This window comes from Passer domesticus, chromosome 29, assembly GCF_036417665.1.
Source record: "Passer domesticus isolate bPasDom1 chromosome 29, bPasDom1.hap1, whole genome shotgun sequence".
NCBI lineage: Eukaryota > Metazoa > Chordata > Aves > Passeriformes > Passeridae > Passer > Passer domesticus.
The window spans coordinates 1585830-1604883 of NC_087502.1; the positions used below are offsets into that span (position 1 = coordinate 1585830).

The 19054-nt window shown below is 52.9% G+C and overlaps 1 protein-coding gene and 1 pseudogene across 1 annotated transcript in view; both read right to left on the reverse strand.

Annotated features, from left to right (window-relative positions):
- Positions 1-19054, reverse strand: part of LOC135287382 (zinc finger protein 664-like) — a 257242-nt gene that overhangs the window by 121815 nt on the left and 116373 nt on the right. The gene's annotated exons all lie outside the window — the stretch shown is intronic.
- LOC135287424 (nicotinate-nucleotide pyrophosphorylase [carboxylating]-like) lies at positions 12080-17441 on the reverse strand (annotated as a pseudogene).

The window sequence follows — 19054 nt, forward strand, 5'->3', positions numbered from 1 at the left end:
AACCACGGGGGTCTGGCACCTCTGGCACCTCAGAGCCTGCTCTGACCTCATGGCCAAGGTGGAATTGTTTGGGAAGGTGGATCTGCCTTCTTCAGGAGGGAGCTCATCCTGCCCAGCTGCTCTGCCCAAGGGCTGTGACACAGTCCCAGCTCAGCTGATCTCACAGGCTGGGACATGAAGGGATGCAGAGCAGCTCTGCCAGGATGGACTTGGGGTTGCTGTTAGAAGAGAGGCTGGACATGAGGCAGCCATGGGCATCCAAAGGGGAGTGCGCAGCAGGTTGAAGGAGGTGATTCCACCTCTCTGCTCTGGTGAGACCCCACCTGGAGTACTGTGGAGGAGGTTTTACAGTGGCCTCTGTGAGCCATCAAGAAGTTTGATAATAGGATCCATGTTAACCCCTGAAAGAATTTTCTGCCAATTTTCTATGTCATTGACATAGAAACCAAGAAAGAATGAAAGATAAATAAGAGAAACCTGCAATGGCCTATTCCAAGAAGAGCTTTGTAAGGATGTAGAAAAGGCATGCAGGATAGAATAAAAACAGGGTTTGAAGCCTTCTGGAAATGGAGTGTGTTGCTTTGTAGTGTCTCGGTCTCTGCCATGACAGAGTACTGCATCCTGCTCTCAGTCCCCAAGACAGGAAGGACATGGACCTGTTGGATCTAGTCCAGAGGAGGGACAAAATGCTCTGAGGGCTGGAGCCCTTCTGCTTTGGAGACAGGCTGGGAGAGCGGCAGTGTTCAGCCTGGAAGAGAGAAGACTCCAGGGACACCTGATTGCTGCCTTTCAGGACCTTCTGGGGGCTTGTAAAGAGATGGGACAGAATTATTAGTAGAGCCTTTTGTGACCAGACCGAGGGGGAATGGTTTTAATCTAAAAGATGGTCAATTCAGATTAGATGAAACAAACACATTTTTTACACGCCTGGTTTTGAAACCCTGGCACAGGTTGCCCAGAGAGATGGACATCCATCCCTGCAGACAGTCAAGCTCCTGCTCTGAGCAACCTGACCTAGTTCAAGGTGTCCCTGCTCACTGCAGGGCATTGGAACTAGATGGCCTTTAAATGTCCCTTCCAACCCAAGCCATTCTGTGCTCCTGTGCACCATCAAAGCAGTGCTGCATTAGTGCTGGGCTGATTGTGCTGGCACCTGTATTTTGGTAGTTGTGCCCTTTAGCAATTGGCCACGAGAGGATTAATGAGCTGGGCAGTGAAGACTGCAAATAACACAGAGTGTGCTCAAGGAGAAACAGGAGAGGAACACGGCTTCCAGTTCAGATAAATGCCAGCATTTTGCTGCCCATTTCCAGTTAAGAAACAAAGGAATGTCCTGAAGATCCCTTCATGTGGGTTCATTATTTGCCATATCAGTACTTGTGTTCTGTAAAACAGGTAAGTTGTTACAGCTTCTTGCCCCATTTATCCCTGGATAAACCCCAATACTGCATTGCTCCTTGTCTACTTTCTTCCAAGTCAAGGCAAATTTTGTTCATTACTGAGCGGGACATATTCATCTGTTCACAAGCAAATTCCTCTTGCCACTCACACAATGGCAAGACTGCTCTGTTGATTTGCTCTAATCGGACTGTAATTAAGGCCTACCTCTCACTAGAATTAAAGCTGATGCATTGGGAGGCAAAGTGTTGAGTCATTTCTCCTGGAGTCTGGCACTGTAGAGAGTTGTTCTGTAAGTAAATGACATTTGAAGATAGGTGTAGTCTACCATACTTCTGGCATACTAGAAGTGAGAAAACAGCTTTTGAAACAGGATTTTATCCTTTCTTCCTGCACCTCCTCCTCCTCCTCCCAGGAATTTTAATCTCTGAGGTCTAAGCTCTTCAGCTGCCTCACAAACACTGTTTTAATTCAGACAGGCATCCATGCAGTGAGCCACAAATCAGGACCGTGGTGTGAACCTTGAACCAATGTAGGTTTATAGGACTGAAAATAATAATCCAATACCCAAGTTAAGCCAAGCCAATTGGTTATTTCCCAAATAACTCTACTTATCCTCAGTGATGTTTCAAAAAGGATCATTGTAAAGGCTAGGAGCGGGGAGAGAGAATGTCATCAAAATTAAAAATACAGTTTTCTGAGACCTTTACATTCCTATAAAAAGAGAGTCCAAACTATTCATCTATGGAACATTAACTAAGAAGTGAACAAAAGACAGTAAAAAAATTGCTTGGGGAACAAAAAAACCATAAATAAAAACAATCTTAAATGTAGATAATAAGTAAACCATCATGCAGAGAAAAAAAAACAGACCTGCCAAAACTAAAACCAATAAGGCTGTTTCATCTGTCTTAATTAAAAAAAAAACAACAACACAACAAAAAAAAACCTGAAAAGAAACAGAGATTCTCAAGGGCATTACTTTATATAGAAACTTCCAGGTATTGGGAAAAACATGAAGGAAACTGTAGCATGCAATTCACAGATGTAACCTAGAATTTGTTAGTGGATTTGTTGCAGAATTTCTGAGAGCAGACTGGAAAAGCATGGGGGCTGATCAGACCACGTGTGGTCATTTCCAGCAGTCTGAGGGATTTACAACTGGAGGGAGGAAAAGCAGCACACAATTCCTGGGACAATCTCTTTGCTGGCTGTGGACTTTTTGACAGTCTGTCCCCTGGGGCTGGGGGAGCTGTCATGGGACAGGGAGGGCCAGGGGTGGCAGTGGCTGCTCAGGGATGGCTTTGGCCCGTGTCCCTGGCAGCAGCCACTGCCCAAGCAGCTGCGCTGCCCCCGGGCTCTCCTCCCGGCCTGCTGGGCTTTGTTGGGTGACACAGCCTGTGCCCAGGGGCGGCAAGGTGCCTGCAGGCCCCAGCTCTGGGGGAAACAGACAACGTCCTGCCTGTACCCACCGTGCTGCCAGCTCAGCAGTGCAGCACAGCACGGGCTCACGCTCCCCATTGCTCCCACAGATGCAGCCGGCACCACAACACGTGTTCCTCATTCCCAGAAGAGCTTCATAATGGGTTGCTGTTGGGGAACCCTCTGTTTGCATGTGATAACGGGCAAGTTTGGCTATCTGTTTCTGCCAGGAAATAATTTGGAAATGCTCAACTGAACCCTGACTCAGAGCTTCCCCACTGCAGTTCATGTCTTTGATTGTAATTCCGTCCTAGCAGTCAGTTTTATACTCCTCCCCTTATTTTGTATTGTTTTACCTTATTTTATTACCAATGGGTTGCTCCTTTCCCCCATGTGTTGTTGGTTTTGCCCCACTTGTCCATCTCTCCAAAGACCTGCCCTTTAGTTCACTGATCCTCCTCCCATTGCATGTCAGTCCCTCTCCAAGCCTGCCCCTTGCTCTAGAAACTTCCCTATCAATTCTGTATCCTTCGGAACCCCATTGGTTTGTTTAAGTTCTTCCCCTCCCCTGTAATCCCCAATTGGTTTAAACCTTGTATTCCCCGCCTGGTGTTGCACCCTCAGTTTCTCCCAATTGGCTAAAGATTGTATCCTGCCCTGGGACCCTGCCAAGTTTGTATGTTGGTGTATTCCTTTCATGCAGTGTTGGTGTTGCCCTGATAGTCTGTAGAATAATCACCTTCGGAAAACATAGAGAAGACTTCACCCTGTTCCTTGTCCCTACCCTCAGGGCAGTCCTACCCCCAAGGCAGTCCACCTGTGCTGTAGAGCAGCTGTGCCCTGCAGCCACAGCCCAGATTCGACAGTTTTCTGGGAGCGGCCCAGTCCCACTGTGGGTGTGGGCAGGGGCTGAAGAAATGGGGCAGCACAGCACTTCCCAAATCAGCTCTTCTGTTGCAGTAGAGAGATGGAGCTGTGACCCAGTGTCCTGGTGGTAGCAGCAGCAAAGCCCACCCGGCAGCAGCACTGGCTCAGCTCCATACCCAGGAGCAGCCGTGGATGCCCACGGTGTGGGCAGGCAGGAGCCAGGCAGGGGCTGCTGTGACCAGTGGCAGGGCCCCGAGGGGATGGGGGAGCCCATGCTGAGCGTCCCTGGGCTGAGGGCACATTTCCTTCTGTGGCATCGTCTAGGCCTGGACCTCCTCCAGGGCCATGCCCAGGAAAAGTGGAAAGCCATCAAGAGCATCTCCAGGAACACAGCCTGACCACCAATGTCAGTAGGCAAAACACAAATTTTGCTGAGCAATGGCTCATTGATGAAGCAAAACATTTACATTTGGGGCAATCCATTCATACAGATGGAGGCACACTCTGGGGGTACAGCTAAGGGCATGAGGTCACAACAGGCTCAGGGGTCACAGGAGGCTGAGGACACAGCAGGCCCTGAGGTCACAGAGGTGCCAGAGCCCCGTGGTTGCACAGCAGCACAAGGAGCCAGCAGTCAGTCCTTGAGCACAACTGTTGCGGCAGCAGCGGCGGTGGCAGCAGCGGTGCTGACGTTGGGACAGAGGTGACAGGACAGCGGTGGCAGCAAGAGCTGCGGGACTGGCAGAGGGCAAGGCACCATGACCCTTGCTCTGCGCCTCCTACTTCTGCTCCTCCTGGCCGTGGCCCTGCCTGCCAGGGCTGCCCAGGCTGCTCCGCTGCAAGCGCGGGGAGCAGGTGAGCCGGCAGCCTGGCTCCCCTTTCCTGGCACAGCGCTCCCTGCTCCCCGGGAAGCGCTGGCGTTGGTTTTGCCCAGGGCTTTAGGGAGGGTTTCCTCTGTGGGAGTGAGAGAGCCCCCACGGGCCCTGGGCTCCTCCAGCCACCACTCCAGGGATGTTGCACAGGGCCTGCAAAGAGAGTGGAGAGTGACCAGAGCCATTCCAGAGCTCCCAAGGCCCCTGTGCAGCTTTGGCCTTGTCCACTGACATCTGGCAGCCAAGGCCTTACCTGACCCCCTTGCAGTGCCCAGTTTCCCAAGACAGAGGGGGATCCCAGAACACCATGGAAATGGTTCTGATCTTTGCTCCTTTCTAGACTGGGATGGTGTCATGGAGTATCTGGATGCCTTATCAGATAATGACTTGAAACCCCCGGAGAATGCTGGAGGTAACTTCTCTGTGAGCCTTTCAGAGAAAATACTCTGTGTCCATGCGACAAGAGCTCAGTCATCTGGCATTTCCCTCAACATAATCTCAGGATTGAAAGAATCTCGAAAATTTGCCCTGCTCCCCACTGAGGCTCTGAGGGATCCCACAGGATCACTGTCACTGGGAGGAAGGAGCATTTAGCTGTCCATCTTCATCCCGTGTGCAATGCCAGTGTGTCCTTCTGTGTGCTCTGTGCAACCAGGGAGAAGAGCAGAGAGGGAAGGGGCCGGGCCCAGGGCTGTGCCCCGGGGCTGAGCCTTTGGCAGCTCCTTTGCCAGCCCCTGGGAGCCTGAGCTGCTCCTGCTGCCACTGCCAAGATCTGGGCCTGCCCGGGGCTGGGTTTAGAGCTGCTGGCAGCTCCAAGGAGTCCTTTCTGCCCTGAATGGCCTGCAAGGGGCTCCTTCCATCCCAGTGTCAGGCCACTGCAGGCACGTGCTCCCCCTGCCCCTGCTCCTGAGTGGGAGGCAGAGCTGAGGGAGTGCCTTGGAGGACACCAATCACCCAGGTGCCCTCACTGCCACTCGGGCCTGAAGGAGAAATTCAATCACTTTCCATTAAGGTCTTCCTAGATGGAAGAACCAAGACACAGGAGACAGCAAGTCGCTGCAGGCAGCCAAACTTCTGGACAAGATGCTGAGTGACCTGGAGAGACGTCGTGGTGGGTGCATTTCCCTCATGCTTCCCCTGGGACTCAGCAGCCGGGGGCTCTGGCTGCACATCTGGAGACGCCGTGCCCGGCACAGCGGGAAGGGATCCATGGCAGCCTCGCTGCCCCGTTGCTGCTTTGACGCCCTGCAGGGCTGTTTCCCAGCCTGGCCTGGCTGCAGCTTCTGCCCAGCCTCTGCAGGAAGGCATTTGGCATCAGCTGACAGGCTGCCCAAACTGCAACACTGGCCTGAAATCCTCTGCAATTTTCCGGTCACCAGGCAGATCAGGAATGGCAGCTGTTTGGACAAGAGAGTGCCCTGTCCAATCCCAAAAGTTTTTATGATTTCCAGATCCTTATCCATCAGTTTGACCAGTATTGTCTCCTGAAGATTCCAACTCCCAGAAAGGGGAACATCTGCACCTAATCCAACTGTTGCCTTTTCTTTCTGCAGAGATGAAACGAAAGGCTCTGCTGAAGACTGAGTTTCCCAGAGGAAGCAGTGGATCATTGGCAGCCTCTGCTGCAGGAAGGGAGGCGATGCCAGGCACAGGCCCAGCAGGTAATTGCTGTGCCTCTGGGCCTGAGCCCTGCTGAGGATTCAGCTGCCCTCTCTGCTGCTGTGTGTCAGTGCGTGCCCCTCCAGGGATGTTTCACAGGGCCTGCAAAGAGGGTGGAGAGTGACCAGAGCCAGTCCAGAGCTCCCCAGGCCCCTGTGCAGCTTTGGCCTTGTCCATTGACATCTGGCTCCCATGGCCTTACCCGACCACCTTGCAGTGCCCAGTCCCCAAAAGCAGAGAGGGACCCCAGCACACCATGGAAATGGGTTCTGATCTATGCTCCCTTTCCTAGGTGAGGGTGCTGGGATAGGTTCTCCAGCAGCTGGGATGGAAGGTGGTTTGGAACCCTTGGGAGCTTCTGCAGGTAAGTTCTCAACTTCCCCTCCGAGAATAATCATTGACAAACTGTCAGGAACCAGGTGACAGGAGCTTGTGTGGCTGTTGAGTTACAGGTGTGTCTGCAGGGAGGACTTTTCAAGCTCCAGGGCTGGTTGCTGCACACAAGCCCAGCTCCCATGGCAGGGGTGAGTAGGTTACCCCTGCTGTCCCCACAGGCTGAGCCCTGCTTCTGTGGAATCCATTTCTGGAGAAATGGAAATACTTTCTCTTAAGGTCCTCTGAGAGGGAGGAAAAAACCTATAAAACAGAGTGAGTCCCTGGAGGAATCCAAACGACTGGACCAAATCTTTACTGAACAGGAGAGACAACGTGGTGGGTGCATTTCCCTCATGCTTCCCCTGGGACTCAGCAGCCGGGGGCTTTGGCTGCACATCTGGACACGCTGTGCCCGGCACAGTGGGAAGGGATCCATGGCAGCCTCACTGCCCCGCTGCTGCTGCTGCTGCTGCTTTCACGCCCTGCAGGGCTGTTTCCCAGCCTGGCCTGGCTGCAGCTTCTGCCCAGCCCCTGCAGGAAGGCATTTGGCATCAGCTGACAGGGAGCCCAACCTTCACCAAAGGGCATGCACACCCTGAGATCCCCTGCAACTTCCTGGTCTCTGGGTAGATCCAGAGAGGCAACTATTTGGAGAAGGGAGGGCCCTGGAGCAGCCCCAAAAGCCTTGGCCTTTCCCTGATACTTATCCATATCATTGACACATAGTGTTTCCTGAAGATGCCACCACCCTAATCAGGAATGGTTCCACCAGATCCAGCTGTCCTTTATCCTTTCTCCAGACATGGACCAAAAAGGTTTGCGGAAGGCAGCACTTCCTGGAGGAAGCGATGGCTCAGTGCCAGCCACCGATGCACAAAGGGAGGAGATGCCAGACAGTGCCACAGAAGGTGATTGGTGTGCCAGGCTCAGCCAGGCTCAGCAGTCCTGCTGGGCTCCTTCCATGGGAGACACGTCCCAAAAGCTGGGAGCAGCTGCACAGGGTGGCCATGGTGGGGAAAGTGCAGAGGGGGAGTGCAAGGCTCCCATGCCTCCTGACGGGGTCTGAGCCTGTCCCCTGGGGCTGGGAGAGCTGTCACGGGGCAGGGAGGGCCAGGGGTGGCAGTGGCTGCTCAGGGATGGCTTTGGCCCGTGTCCCTGGCAGCAGCCACTGCCCAAGCAGCTGCGCTGCCCCCGGGCTCTCCTCCCGGCCTGCTGGGCTTTGTTGGGTGGCACAGCCTGTGCCCAGGGGCGGCAAGGTGCCTGCAGGCCCCAGCTCTGGGGGAAACAGAGAATGTCCTGCCCGTACCCACCTTGCTGCCAGCTCAGCAGTGCAGCACAGCACGGGCTCACGCTCCCCATTGCTCCCACAGACGTTATCAATGAAACAGGAATATATGCCCCGGATCCAGTGCGCCTCCCAAGAATTGTCTGCCCCCCGGATGTGCGCAGGTCCTGCATGTTAGGCACGGTGGTGACAGTGATCACTGTGCCACTTGTGCTGATAGGCTGCTATCTTGGCATTCGCAAGTTGTACGAGCTCAGACGGTCAGTTGTTGATTTTTCTCCACAGTTTTCTTATAACTCTGCTCCTGCATAGGTAGCCTGACTGGGAGTCATGCTACTGTGGAGTTGTGGCCAGTCCATGGTTGTCCAAATAACTCTGCTGAGGGTTCTGCTGCTGCCCAGTGCTTCCAGTGGCCTCTCAATTGCTGGGCCTTGTCCTGGGGGCCCACTGGGGCTGCAGCCAGAGCTGGCTCCCACTGAGGCTGCCTGGCCAAGAGCAGCCCCAGGGGCACGGGGCAGAGGCAGAGCAAGTTCTCCACAGTATTTGGGCAGCACAGCTTAGGACAGAAGAGGACAGTGCTTATTTTGTTGCTCGTGTAAAGTTTCATGGTAACAGTGGTGTTGCAGGAGAAGGAAATTTGCTCCAGATCAGTGTTAAAATAAATCCAACGTGATGAAGGTTTGGCTTTGGCCTTGAGACTTTGCTCTTTGTGTGAGCCCTGCTATGGATTGATTCCCAACCAGTTTTGGAGCCAGTTTTGGGCGAAGGCTCATCCCAGCCCTGAGCCTTGGCAGTTCTCTGGCCTCAAAGGGAGAGCTGAGGCTGCACTGCACATGACTGGGGTTCAGGGCTCCATTATCAAAGAGCTTTGAGATGTTTCAATCACTGTAGTCTAACTAGATAGTTTTTGTTAGGAAGTTCATTCATTAGCTTTTAAATCTTAATTGTTAAAAAACTTCTTTTCCAGTGCTTTTTCCAGTTATTTGATATAGTCAGTGATGGCCTAATTAACCCATGGCTGAATTAAAAGACTGTAAGTACTATAAAATGAAATAATGTTGACACTCTTATGTCTTTCAGAGACTCCTGAAACTTATGTTGGTTTGATGTGACCAACAGAAGAGTTTGGTTCTGCTTTTAATTGAAACAAACAGCAGAGCTGGAACCTGTTGAAAACAGTCTCTTAACTGCATAGCTAAAGCCAACTGCCAGGTGTCTTTATTGAGGAATATACTATCTACATTTCATGTATATACTCCTGACAAGTAGCTGATAGAAATGAGGGATTTGGACTCTTTGGGAAGTACTGACCAGTTGGGCATTGGCTCTCTGAAGCTCTATCTGTAATAACCAATCTTTTTCAGAAAAGAATTTTCAGTTTCTTCCTGGCCCTCACACTCTTGCATTTGCATTGAAAAACACTTCTCGAAAGAAATTTACAACAGCTCTTTGTGGTCCCTTAGTTGACTTTTCTCTCTTTCTCCACAGACGCCAATGAAAACCTGGATGATTCCATTAAAAAGCTGGAAAGCAGCTCCTGGAGAAGAGGGCATACATCTGCTCCCACCCTCTGGACAGGCCCTTCTGATTCCTCCCTGAGAGCAGGCACTCATAAATGTCGGTCAGGGAGGAATTGGCTTCAGTTCCAGTACTTAGTATCTTATAAGCATCTGCAATTTAATGTATTTGCTAAATATAACTGTATAAAATAAAATCTCTTTCTCATTAAAACTTCATACGAGAAGGATAAAAAAAGAGATTTTTTTTTTTTTAAAAGCTGCTCGTTCATTGAGCAAGGCTGAAAGACTTGGGGAATGAGAACAGTTCTGTTTGGGAGGCATCTCCAGCTCTCTTGTCCAGCAGCACCATCAGGACATTGAGTTCCCAGTGTCCAGGCATGGTTTTGCTGTCGCCCTGAGGGACACCACTGGTCACTGACATCCATCGGGCCTCTGAGCCATTGTCCACAACCCCCTGGATGTGACCAGGCAGGCAATGCCTCATTCTCCAAACTGTGCCTCCATCAGATCCACAGCTCACCAAACGCGGGACAAGGGTGCTGGGCAGGGCTGATGTGGCCAGGGCATTACAGAAGTGCAGAGTGGTGGCATCTGTAGCTCTTCCCTTGTGCACTGAGGCAGCCACTCCATCATGGAAGGCCTCTGGCTTGGTCAGGCAGCACAGACCCACCGTGTGCTCCTCAAGGTTTCCTTTGGCATATCAAAGCATTGAAGAGCTCGGATGGTTTCCCCCGCTCTGTTATTGACTGACTGTGTACTTTGAGGACCACAAGAGGAAGCAGAGCCTTCCATTGCACATGAAGAGCAAATGGTGAAGTAAAGGCTTCACCTTTCCTGTGAAACAAAAGGGCTGTGTGATTCAGGGCCCTCTCAAGGTGCCAAACTTCCAGCTGGGAAGCTGCTGACAGGAGGGAGTGGGGTACTCGTCTCCAGCCAGAGATCACTCACTCCTCAGCATCGTGGGCTGTGGCTGACAGTGCCTGAGGAGCTCAGAAATCCTTGGATGTGATCTCCTGGCCCAGTGTGTAGAACACAGAGCAGTGAGCTCGACTGGGGGGACTGGCCCAGCCCTTGGACACAACTGCCAGGCAGGACAAGCTCCCTCCCCGGAAAGGAAAAGTCCAGCCCTGAGATCCATCTCCACCTGGCTGCAGCAGCGTCACGAGGCCGTCCCAAAACCCACCCCTCCACAACGAGACCCTCTGCCCCCGAGCCCCCTGGTCCTGTTCCCCAGCCAGGACTGAAGGTGGGCAGCCCTTGCCTGGCAGGGCAGGGCTTGGCCCACATTTTATGTTCAAATGAAGAGATGGAGTTGTCACAGCTATGTCCGGGTGGTAGCAGCAGCAAAGCCCACCCGGCAGCAGCACTGGCTGAGCTCCATGCCCAGGAGCAGCCGTGGATGGCCACGGTGTGGGCAGGCAGGAGCCAGGCAGGGGCTGCTGTGCCCAGCGGCGGGGCCCCGAGGGGATGGGGGAGCCCATGCTGAGCGTCCCTGGGCTGAGGGCACATTTCCTTCTTTGGCATCAGCTGGGCCTGGACCTGAAGAGGCACAAAGAGATATTTTGGGGTCCCTGATGAGGGTCCCAGGAATCCTGCATGTTTTAAATGAATTAGCTTTTTTTTATTATTAAGGAGAATTTATTCCATAATTAAAATACAGTCGTAGAAAGTCCAGAAGCAAATATCCGATTGGCCCTGAACCAGGCTAACAGCGTCAGGTGAGACAGGTGGGGCATTTCTCTCCCCTGTGCATCACAAAGGGACAGCTCTCACAAAGTGTTTCTGTACATTTCCAAGCTCCAAGGGTTGTGGGGGGCAGGTGTTGTTCTGCTTTCTTATGGTTGTTCTTATCCTTTTTGCATATTCATGTAGTTTTTCCTTCTTGCTGCAGCTCTTGCTGAGAGTTTCCTCAAAACTGGTAAATAATTCACTTTCTTAGAGAAAAATCTCCTGCACCCTTCTCCAGAGGATCCCTCCCAGTCCTGTGTCCAAGCCATTTATGGAGATGTTGGGGAGCACAGGGCTGAGGATGGAGCCCTGCAGAACCCCACTAGTGACTGGTGCCAGCCTGATGCCACCCCAGTCACTGTCACCCTTTGTGCCCCAGCCTTGTGCCCATTGTCACCCAGCACACGGCAGGTTTATCCAGCTGGGGCTGGATAAACACTTTGTCCTGAAGGATCCTGGCAGAGACAGTCTGGAAAGCCTTGCTGGAATGCAGATTCTCCACCTACACCCCGTGGGCAGCCAGGGGGTCACCATGTCCCAGGAGGAATCCGAGACGCGCTGGCTCCGACCGGGGCCGGCCTCGTCCTCCAGGGCTTTGCAACAGCTCCCAGGAAAATGTTTTCCAGGATTTTTCCAGGAAGTGAGACTGAAAGGCTTGTACTGGTCCCGTGCTGCTCCTGTACTGGTCTCCTATTGGCCTGTGCTGGTCTTTAATGTTCCCTTACTGGTCCCGGTCTGTTCCGTACTGTTGTGTACTGGTCCCATCCTGGTTCCATATGGGTCCTCACTGCTCTCATCCTGATTCCATACTGGTCCTGCAATGGCCCACTCCTGGTCCAGTACTGGTCCCACACTGGCCTGTACTGGTCACATTCTGCTCCTGCAGTCACCCACAGTGCTCTCATACTGGCCCAGTGCTTGCCTGTAGTGGCCTATACAGCTCCTTACTGGTTCCCATACTGGTCCAGTACAATCCAGCACTGGCTCATGCAGGGCTCTGCTGGCCCCATGCTGCTGCCATACTGCTCCACAGTGTTTGTACAGTGCTCACACTAGCCCTCACACTGGGCTGTACTGGCCTGCACTGGTGCCACACTGGTTTGTGCTGTTCTCTACTGGCTCCTACTGGTTTGTACTGGCCTGTGTTTGTCTGCACTGGCCCATCATGTTCCAGCAGCAGTCCCATAAAGGTCCTGCATTTGCTTGGCTTGGTCTCTACTGGTCCCACACTGCCCTGTACTGGTCCTACATCAGTCCAATCCTGGTCAAGTACTGGTCCCATCCTGGTGTCATACTGGTCCCATGCTAGCCCATTTTGTGGGTCCCAAGATGGATTTTAGCGTCCCAGAATGTGGGAAGGTCTCAGGCATTGGTGCCTCTGGCAGATGGGAGGACTCAGTGCCAGATTTTACAGTCCCCTCAGCAGGGGGACCTTTGGGATTTGAGGATTCCCAGGGTGGATTTTGGAGTTTCACAGTGAGTTTCGCTCTCCCTGGGATTGATTTGGGCATCTCAGGTTGGGTTTTGGGGTTGTGGAGTAGGTTTTTGTAGGTCCCACCTTGGATTTTGGGGGTTCTAGGGTGGGTTTTCAGGGTCCTGGGATGGATTTTAGGGTTCCAGCCCCCACAGTGCCAAGTCCAGGGCGGGGGCACTGTGGGTCAGACACCCCATGGACACCACGTCGATGTGGGGCACCAAGAACTGGGGGAGGGTCTCCACAACGATGCCCCCACTGGCCTCCACCATCACCCCGGGTGTGCAGCCTTGACCTGCACCGCTCCCGTGTGCAGCTCCTGGGGGGGACACCCCGTGAGCAGGGAGCACGCCCTCCCCAAAATTTGGGGACACACGGGGCATCAGGATGTACAATGCATCTGGGTTGTGCAGAATTCTCCCCCAAAATGGGGGTCTCACTACCCAAATCTGTCCAGTTTGGGTCCCCCCACAAGAAACCACCAATTCAGGGATTACTCCACCCACAGAGCTCCAAAATTGGAGTGTTCAACCCCAAATCCTCCACATCATGGGTTATCCCCCTTAACCAGAAACCCAATAAAAATTGGGGTTTCCCACCCAACATCTGCTCACTTGGGGGCCCCACCCACCAGTGACCTCCAGAGCAACCCTAAATTTGGGCTTTCCAACCCACTGACCCCCCAAACTGTGGTTCCTCCACATAGAACCCCCCAAAATTGTGGCCCCCTACCCAACCCCTCCAATCCACGCATTTGCCCACCCACTGAGCCCCAAATTGTGGCCCCCCCACCTAAACTCCTCAAGTCAAGGGTGCCTCTACCCAGAAATCCCCCAAACTGGGATTACCCAACTCTCTGACCCCCCAAAATTGGGATTGCCCCTCGTATCTTTGGGGCTGCCCCACATTTACAGCAGATTCCCATTTTACTCATGCAGCCTCATCCCTGGGTGTCCCCCATTTTTGCCGCTCCCCTCGATTCTGGGGGCTCAGCTAGGGAGAGCAGAATCTGGATCTGTGTGGTTACATCCCACTTTTTGAGGTCTTCAACTCATTTCACCGGTCTGCCTCCCATTTTAAAGGGTCCAGATCCCCATTTTGGGGTCCAGCTTCACACCTGGGAGTCGTCCTCCCATTCTTGGGGGCCCCTGCCAGATTTTGGGAACTCATCTGGTGGGGGCAGAGGTCAAATCTATGGCATTACCACCCCACTTTTTGGGAAATCTGTGCCCTGTTTTTGGGGTTTATTCCCATTTTGAAAGTCCAACCCCCTTTTTTTGGGGTCCTACGATTATTGACCCTGCTCCAATTTTGGGGCTCACCTGTGGGGCCAGGTTGTCCAGCAGGATGATGTCAGCCCCAGCCCCCGCATCCGCCAGCGCCTCCTCCACCCTCGAGCACTCGACCTCCAACCGGCGGGTGAAGCCCCCGGCCCGGCACACCCCCAAAATCATCTGGGGAACAGGGGGGTCAGGGGGAGCCCCAGATCGACACCCAATCCCTCAGACCAATATGGGGAGGGGTAAAATGGGGGCTGCCCCCAGGCATTGACTCAAAATTAGGACCCCCCCATCACCCTTCCCATACTAATCTCCACACATTGGGGTCCTCTCCCCAGAGCCCCCCAATTCAAGGGTGTCCCCTGATCCCAAAATTGGGGTGGCCTCACCTACAAACACCCAAATTTAGAGTTACCCAACACACCATCCCTCACAGTTTAGGGGTTATCTCCAATTTCCCTCCCAAACTGGGACCCACCCCCTGCACAATCCAGGGATCCTCCCCCATCCATCCATGCCCAGAATACCCCAATCCAGGAGTTTGTCCCAAAATTGGTACCCCCTTCAAGTATTGGTGCTTCCCCACCACCCTTGAAATTTGGGGTACCCCAAACCATCACTCCTCACAAAACTGAGCCCCCTCCACCAAAACCCCCTCATTTACTCCTTATCTCATGTTCCCCCCATCCCACACCGCCAAAACTGGGGTTGTCACTCTTACCACCCAGAAACTGCCAATTCAAGGCTCCCCCCACCAATCTCCCCCCCAAACTGGGCTCCTGACCCCCAAATCTCTGGGTTTCTCCCCCTAGCACCCCACAATCCAGGGGTCCTGCCGCCATTACTGCCCAAATTCTGCAGCCCCCCGCGCAACCAGAACCCCCCCAATTCAAGCCCCCGCCCATTATCCTCCCGAGTTCGGTGTCCCCACCTGCTCGAGCCCCCCCGCTGCCGCCGCCAGCGCTCGGTGATTGTCCTTGAGCAGGATGAGGTCCCCCAAACCTCCCCGGTGGGGGTCCGCACCCCCCACCCCCAGCGCGTATTTCTCCGCCTGGCGGAAACCCGGCGTGGTTTTTTGGGTGCCAGCCACGACCCCCGCCCAGCCCTGAGCCCAGGCCACCCCCACGGCCCTCGCGGCCATCGAGGCCACCCCGCTGCAGCGCCCCAGAATATTGAGCGCTGTTATGAGTAAAAAGTTATCCTTTTTTTTTAAGGTTGCAAAGTTAAACAAGTTAAACAAGTTGCTTTGGTTGCTGTTGAATTGAAGGATACCTGCATGTTGCAGCCACCTATTGTTAAGAGTTCTTCTTCAATTACCTGTTCATGGTTGGTGATTAGCCATTGTCCCCTGATTCTTGCCAGGGAGTGACACCAGACCCCACAGGTAGCAGTGGGGGGAGTGACATCAGAGCTAGTACGCAGATGAGAATGCATTTCACCAGATTTTGCAGTGTTCCAGGAAAAAAACCCTAAAAACAACGAGCCAACATGGAATTAAGAGACCTAAGTGACGTCTAAGGACGAGGAACTTCATCCATTATCTGCTAAGATCCTTTTACTTCTCACCCTAACCTCAAAAGGTCTTAACTAGAAAGAGGACCTGGAATGTTAGACCAAAAAAGGGGAATTTCCAACTCCCCATGAGGATGGAAGCCCCAGCTCTGCCTGCAGACCAGCGGACACAGCTGCATCCTCCTCCTCCTCCTCCGTGCCACTCCTGGGAGCACAGGCGGCGTGGACACGACCCGTCGATTTCTCCCCACCTGAGCTGATTCTTTTTAATAAAGGCATTAGAAAGGAGAAAGATCTCCTGCCCCATTTATTTCAGTGGGGCAGTGTCGGAACCCAGGACATCCCTCTGGGTGCCCTGGATGGCTCGAGACCCGGGCAGGGGGCTCGGGAGTCCTGGCATGCAGCCAAAGACCCCTGCGGCTTTGAGTTCCACCCATGGAGCAAATTACCAACTTTATTTGAAGAATTACAAGTCATAAAACTTTAAGCAGCATAACAGTAGTTGTCACAAGGTGAAAGGTGGAATTTGGAAGAATTCTACTATGGGGGTCTAGGGGACAAGATGGAGGGATTTGGGCATTGTCCTGTTCTTCTTCCTTCTTCTTCCTGGCCTCCATCCTCTTGGTGATGGTAGCACCCTAGGATTGGTGTAAAGCAGAAAGTCACTGTCCAACATAGATGATAGGTAATGGAAAATAACTGCAAATAAATTACATTTAGTTTTTAGTATAAAGAGATTGCACCGCCTCAGGGCAGAGTAGCGTTCCTTGGACTGACCTGCTGAACAGACCTCGGCAGGCCAGACAGAAAATGCTTTAGATAAGAAATAATAAAGAACCTTGAGAACGCGAGCTGAAGACTTCTGACTCCTTCTTTGACAGCTGGGTTGGAAAAAGAGACTTTTAACACACCTCGGGCTCACCTTGACCAGAGGAGATCCCGAGAGGGCAGGGGCACGAGAGCAGCACTGGCAACACCAAGTGCTGCTGCTGCTGCTGGGCACAGCTGCTGTGCCAGCACTGATCTGCCCCAGCTCTGCAGACAGACATTGCTGCTGCAGCTCCAGAGAAGGCAACAAAAGGAGGATCTCTGGTGGGAAATACTTTCTTTCATTTAAAACCACTGAGAGTGCAGCCCCTCACTGACACAGTCTGTGGCCACAGGGAAGGTGGAGAGAAACAAAATGAGAAATGGCACAAACAATGGCATTTCTTTGTGGACAATATTGAGAAAGAAAACAAAGAAACAGAGCCTCCAAAATGAAACCAACAAGCAGTATCAAAAATTACTTCTATTACAATAGATTTGCAGAAACTGGCCAGCAGTTCAGTGTTTCTGAAACCTCCACTCATCACTCTCAACACTGCAGCCTTGAGCTCCTGGCTCCTCAGGCTGTAGATGAGGGGGTTCAGGGCTGGAGGCACCACTGAGTACAGAACTGACACCACCAGATCCAGGGATGGGGAGGACATGGAGGAGGATTCAGGTAGGCAAAGGCTGCAGTGCTGAGGAATAGGGAGAGCACGGCCAGGTGAGGGAGGCAGGTGGAAAAGGCTTTGTGCTGTCCCTGTTCAGAGGGGATCCTCAGCACAGCCCTGAAGATCGGCACGTAGGAGAAAACAATGAACACAAAGCATGCAGAGGCTAAAAAGACACTAATCATGATAAGCCCAAGTTCCCTGAGGTAGGATTTGGATCAGGAGAGCTTGAGGATGTGTGGGATTTCCCAGAAGAACTGGCCCAAGGCATTGCCCTGGCACAGGGGCAGGGAAAATGTATTGGCCATGTGCAGCAGAGCATTGAGAAAGGCACTGGCCCAGGCAGCTGCTGCCATGTGGGCACAAGCTCTGCTGCCCAGGAGGGTCCCGTAGTGCAGGGGTTTGCAGATGGACACGTAGCAGTTGAAGTACATGATGGTCAGGAGGAAATACTCTGCTCCAATGAAGAAGATAAACAGAAAGAGCTGTACAGCACATCCTTTGTAGGAGATGGTGCTGGTGTCCCAGAGGGAATTGTGCATGGCTTTGGGGACAGTGGTGCAGATGGAGCCCAGGTCGCTGAGGGCCAGGTTGAGCAGGAAGAAGAACATGGGCGTGTGCAGGTGGTGGCCACAGGCTGCGGCACTGATGATGAGGCCGTTGCCCAGGAGGGCAGCCAGGGAGATGCCCAGCAAGAGGCAGAAGTGCAGGAGCTGCAGCTGCCGCGTGTCTGCCAGTGCCAGCAGGAGGAAGTGGCTGATGGAGCTGCTGTTGGACATTTGCTGGGGCTGCACATGGGGACCTGTTTATGGAGAAAGGACAGTGAAGAGTTAGCAGAGATACCTGTATCCACAATCAAAGTTAGTTCCCATGCACCCTCCTCTGTAACACACACCAACACGCTTCTACAATTAAGAGTCCTGAAGTTTTGTTTCTACGCTCCCCACATATCTCTCCTGCTATTCTTGGACATGAGAATCCCTTGACACTTCTGCTGCCTTCTGGGAGAACAGAGAGAGTTCTGTGAGGCAAAGTGATGGCTGGAGACTGAGGGAAGATGATCTGTCTCTTCATTCTGTTTGGAGGTTCTCTGGGCTTTCACTTTTCTCAAATGGAGGATGTTCATGCTTCCAACTTTTCCTTAAAGATCACCAGATATTTCTGAGAGCAGATGGATCCCCACAGCCCAGGTCCACATTTGTAGCCAAGGACTCACATTGCTCATTTCATCAACCCAGCAGCATTTTCTGTGTCAGAACACCTGTGCCTTTCCCCATCAATCTTAGAATTCAGAGAAGCTCTTGGGCAGGTTTGCATCCTGGATTGAAGCTCCCAGCTTGGACTGAAATCTCAGGGAGACTCCCAAGTGTCCTTATGATGGCATTGGATGAAGGGAGATGCAGCTCCTTGCCTGGCTGCACTGACAGCATTGCCCAGAGCCGGGCACTGGGCACAGCGTCACCCTGAGCCAGCTGTGCCCCCTCCAAGAGCCTCCAGGGCCGGGCAGCTGCTCCCAGCCCTGTGCTCTGCAGAGGGAACTGGGCCCGGGGCTGCAGAGCTGCCCCACGGCTCTGCTGCAGCTCTGCCTGCACAGGAGGGGCTTCACGCCTTGGAGCCCCGGCCCTGAGGGCAGAGGCTTGGCTGGGGGACAGGAGGGAGAGGGCTTGTTCAGAGGGAAGGGCTGCACTGGAGGGGATCCTGTGGACATCTCTAAACTCTCCCTGCCACAGCATTGCTGGGTTTTGTTTTCTCTCCTTCCCTGATCCTCTCTCTGCTTCCTGCAGATTTTCCTCCTGCAGGTGTTTCCCTGTGCCTGATCTCTCCCTGACAGCGCTCACAGACCCCAAATCTCTGTGCACTCTCCTTGGCCCTACAGAACCCTGCCTGTCTGCAGGGAACTGGCTGGGGGCAGGTTCTGTTTGCAGCCTGGAGAAAGGACAGCTCAGACTGAGCCTGATGGGTCCAGCAGTGGTGATGCTGGTGCTGTCCATGGGCAGAGAGGCTGAAAGCACATTAGGGATCTCCTGTGTACCTACTGATGGCTAAAAGTAACAGTTCAGATGTCTCAGGCACTTTTCAAATTTCATAATTAATAATTCATAATCATGCTTTATTGTTCATTCTCCCTCCCTGCCACTATCAAGTAGTAGGAAACTGAAGGCAAAGTCTTACGAAATTTCCTCA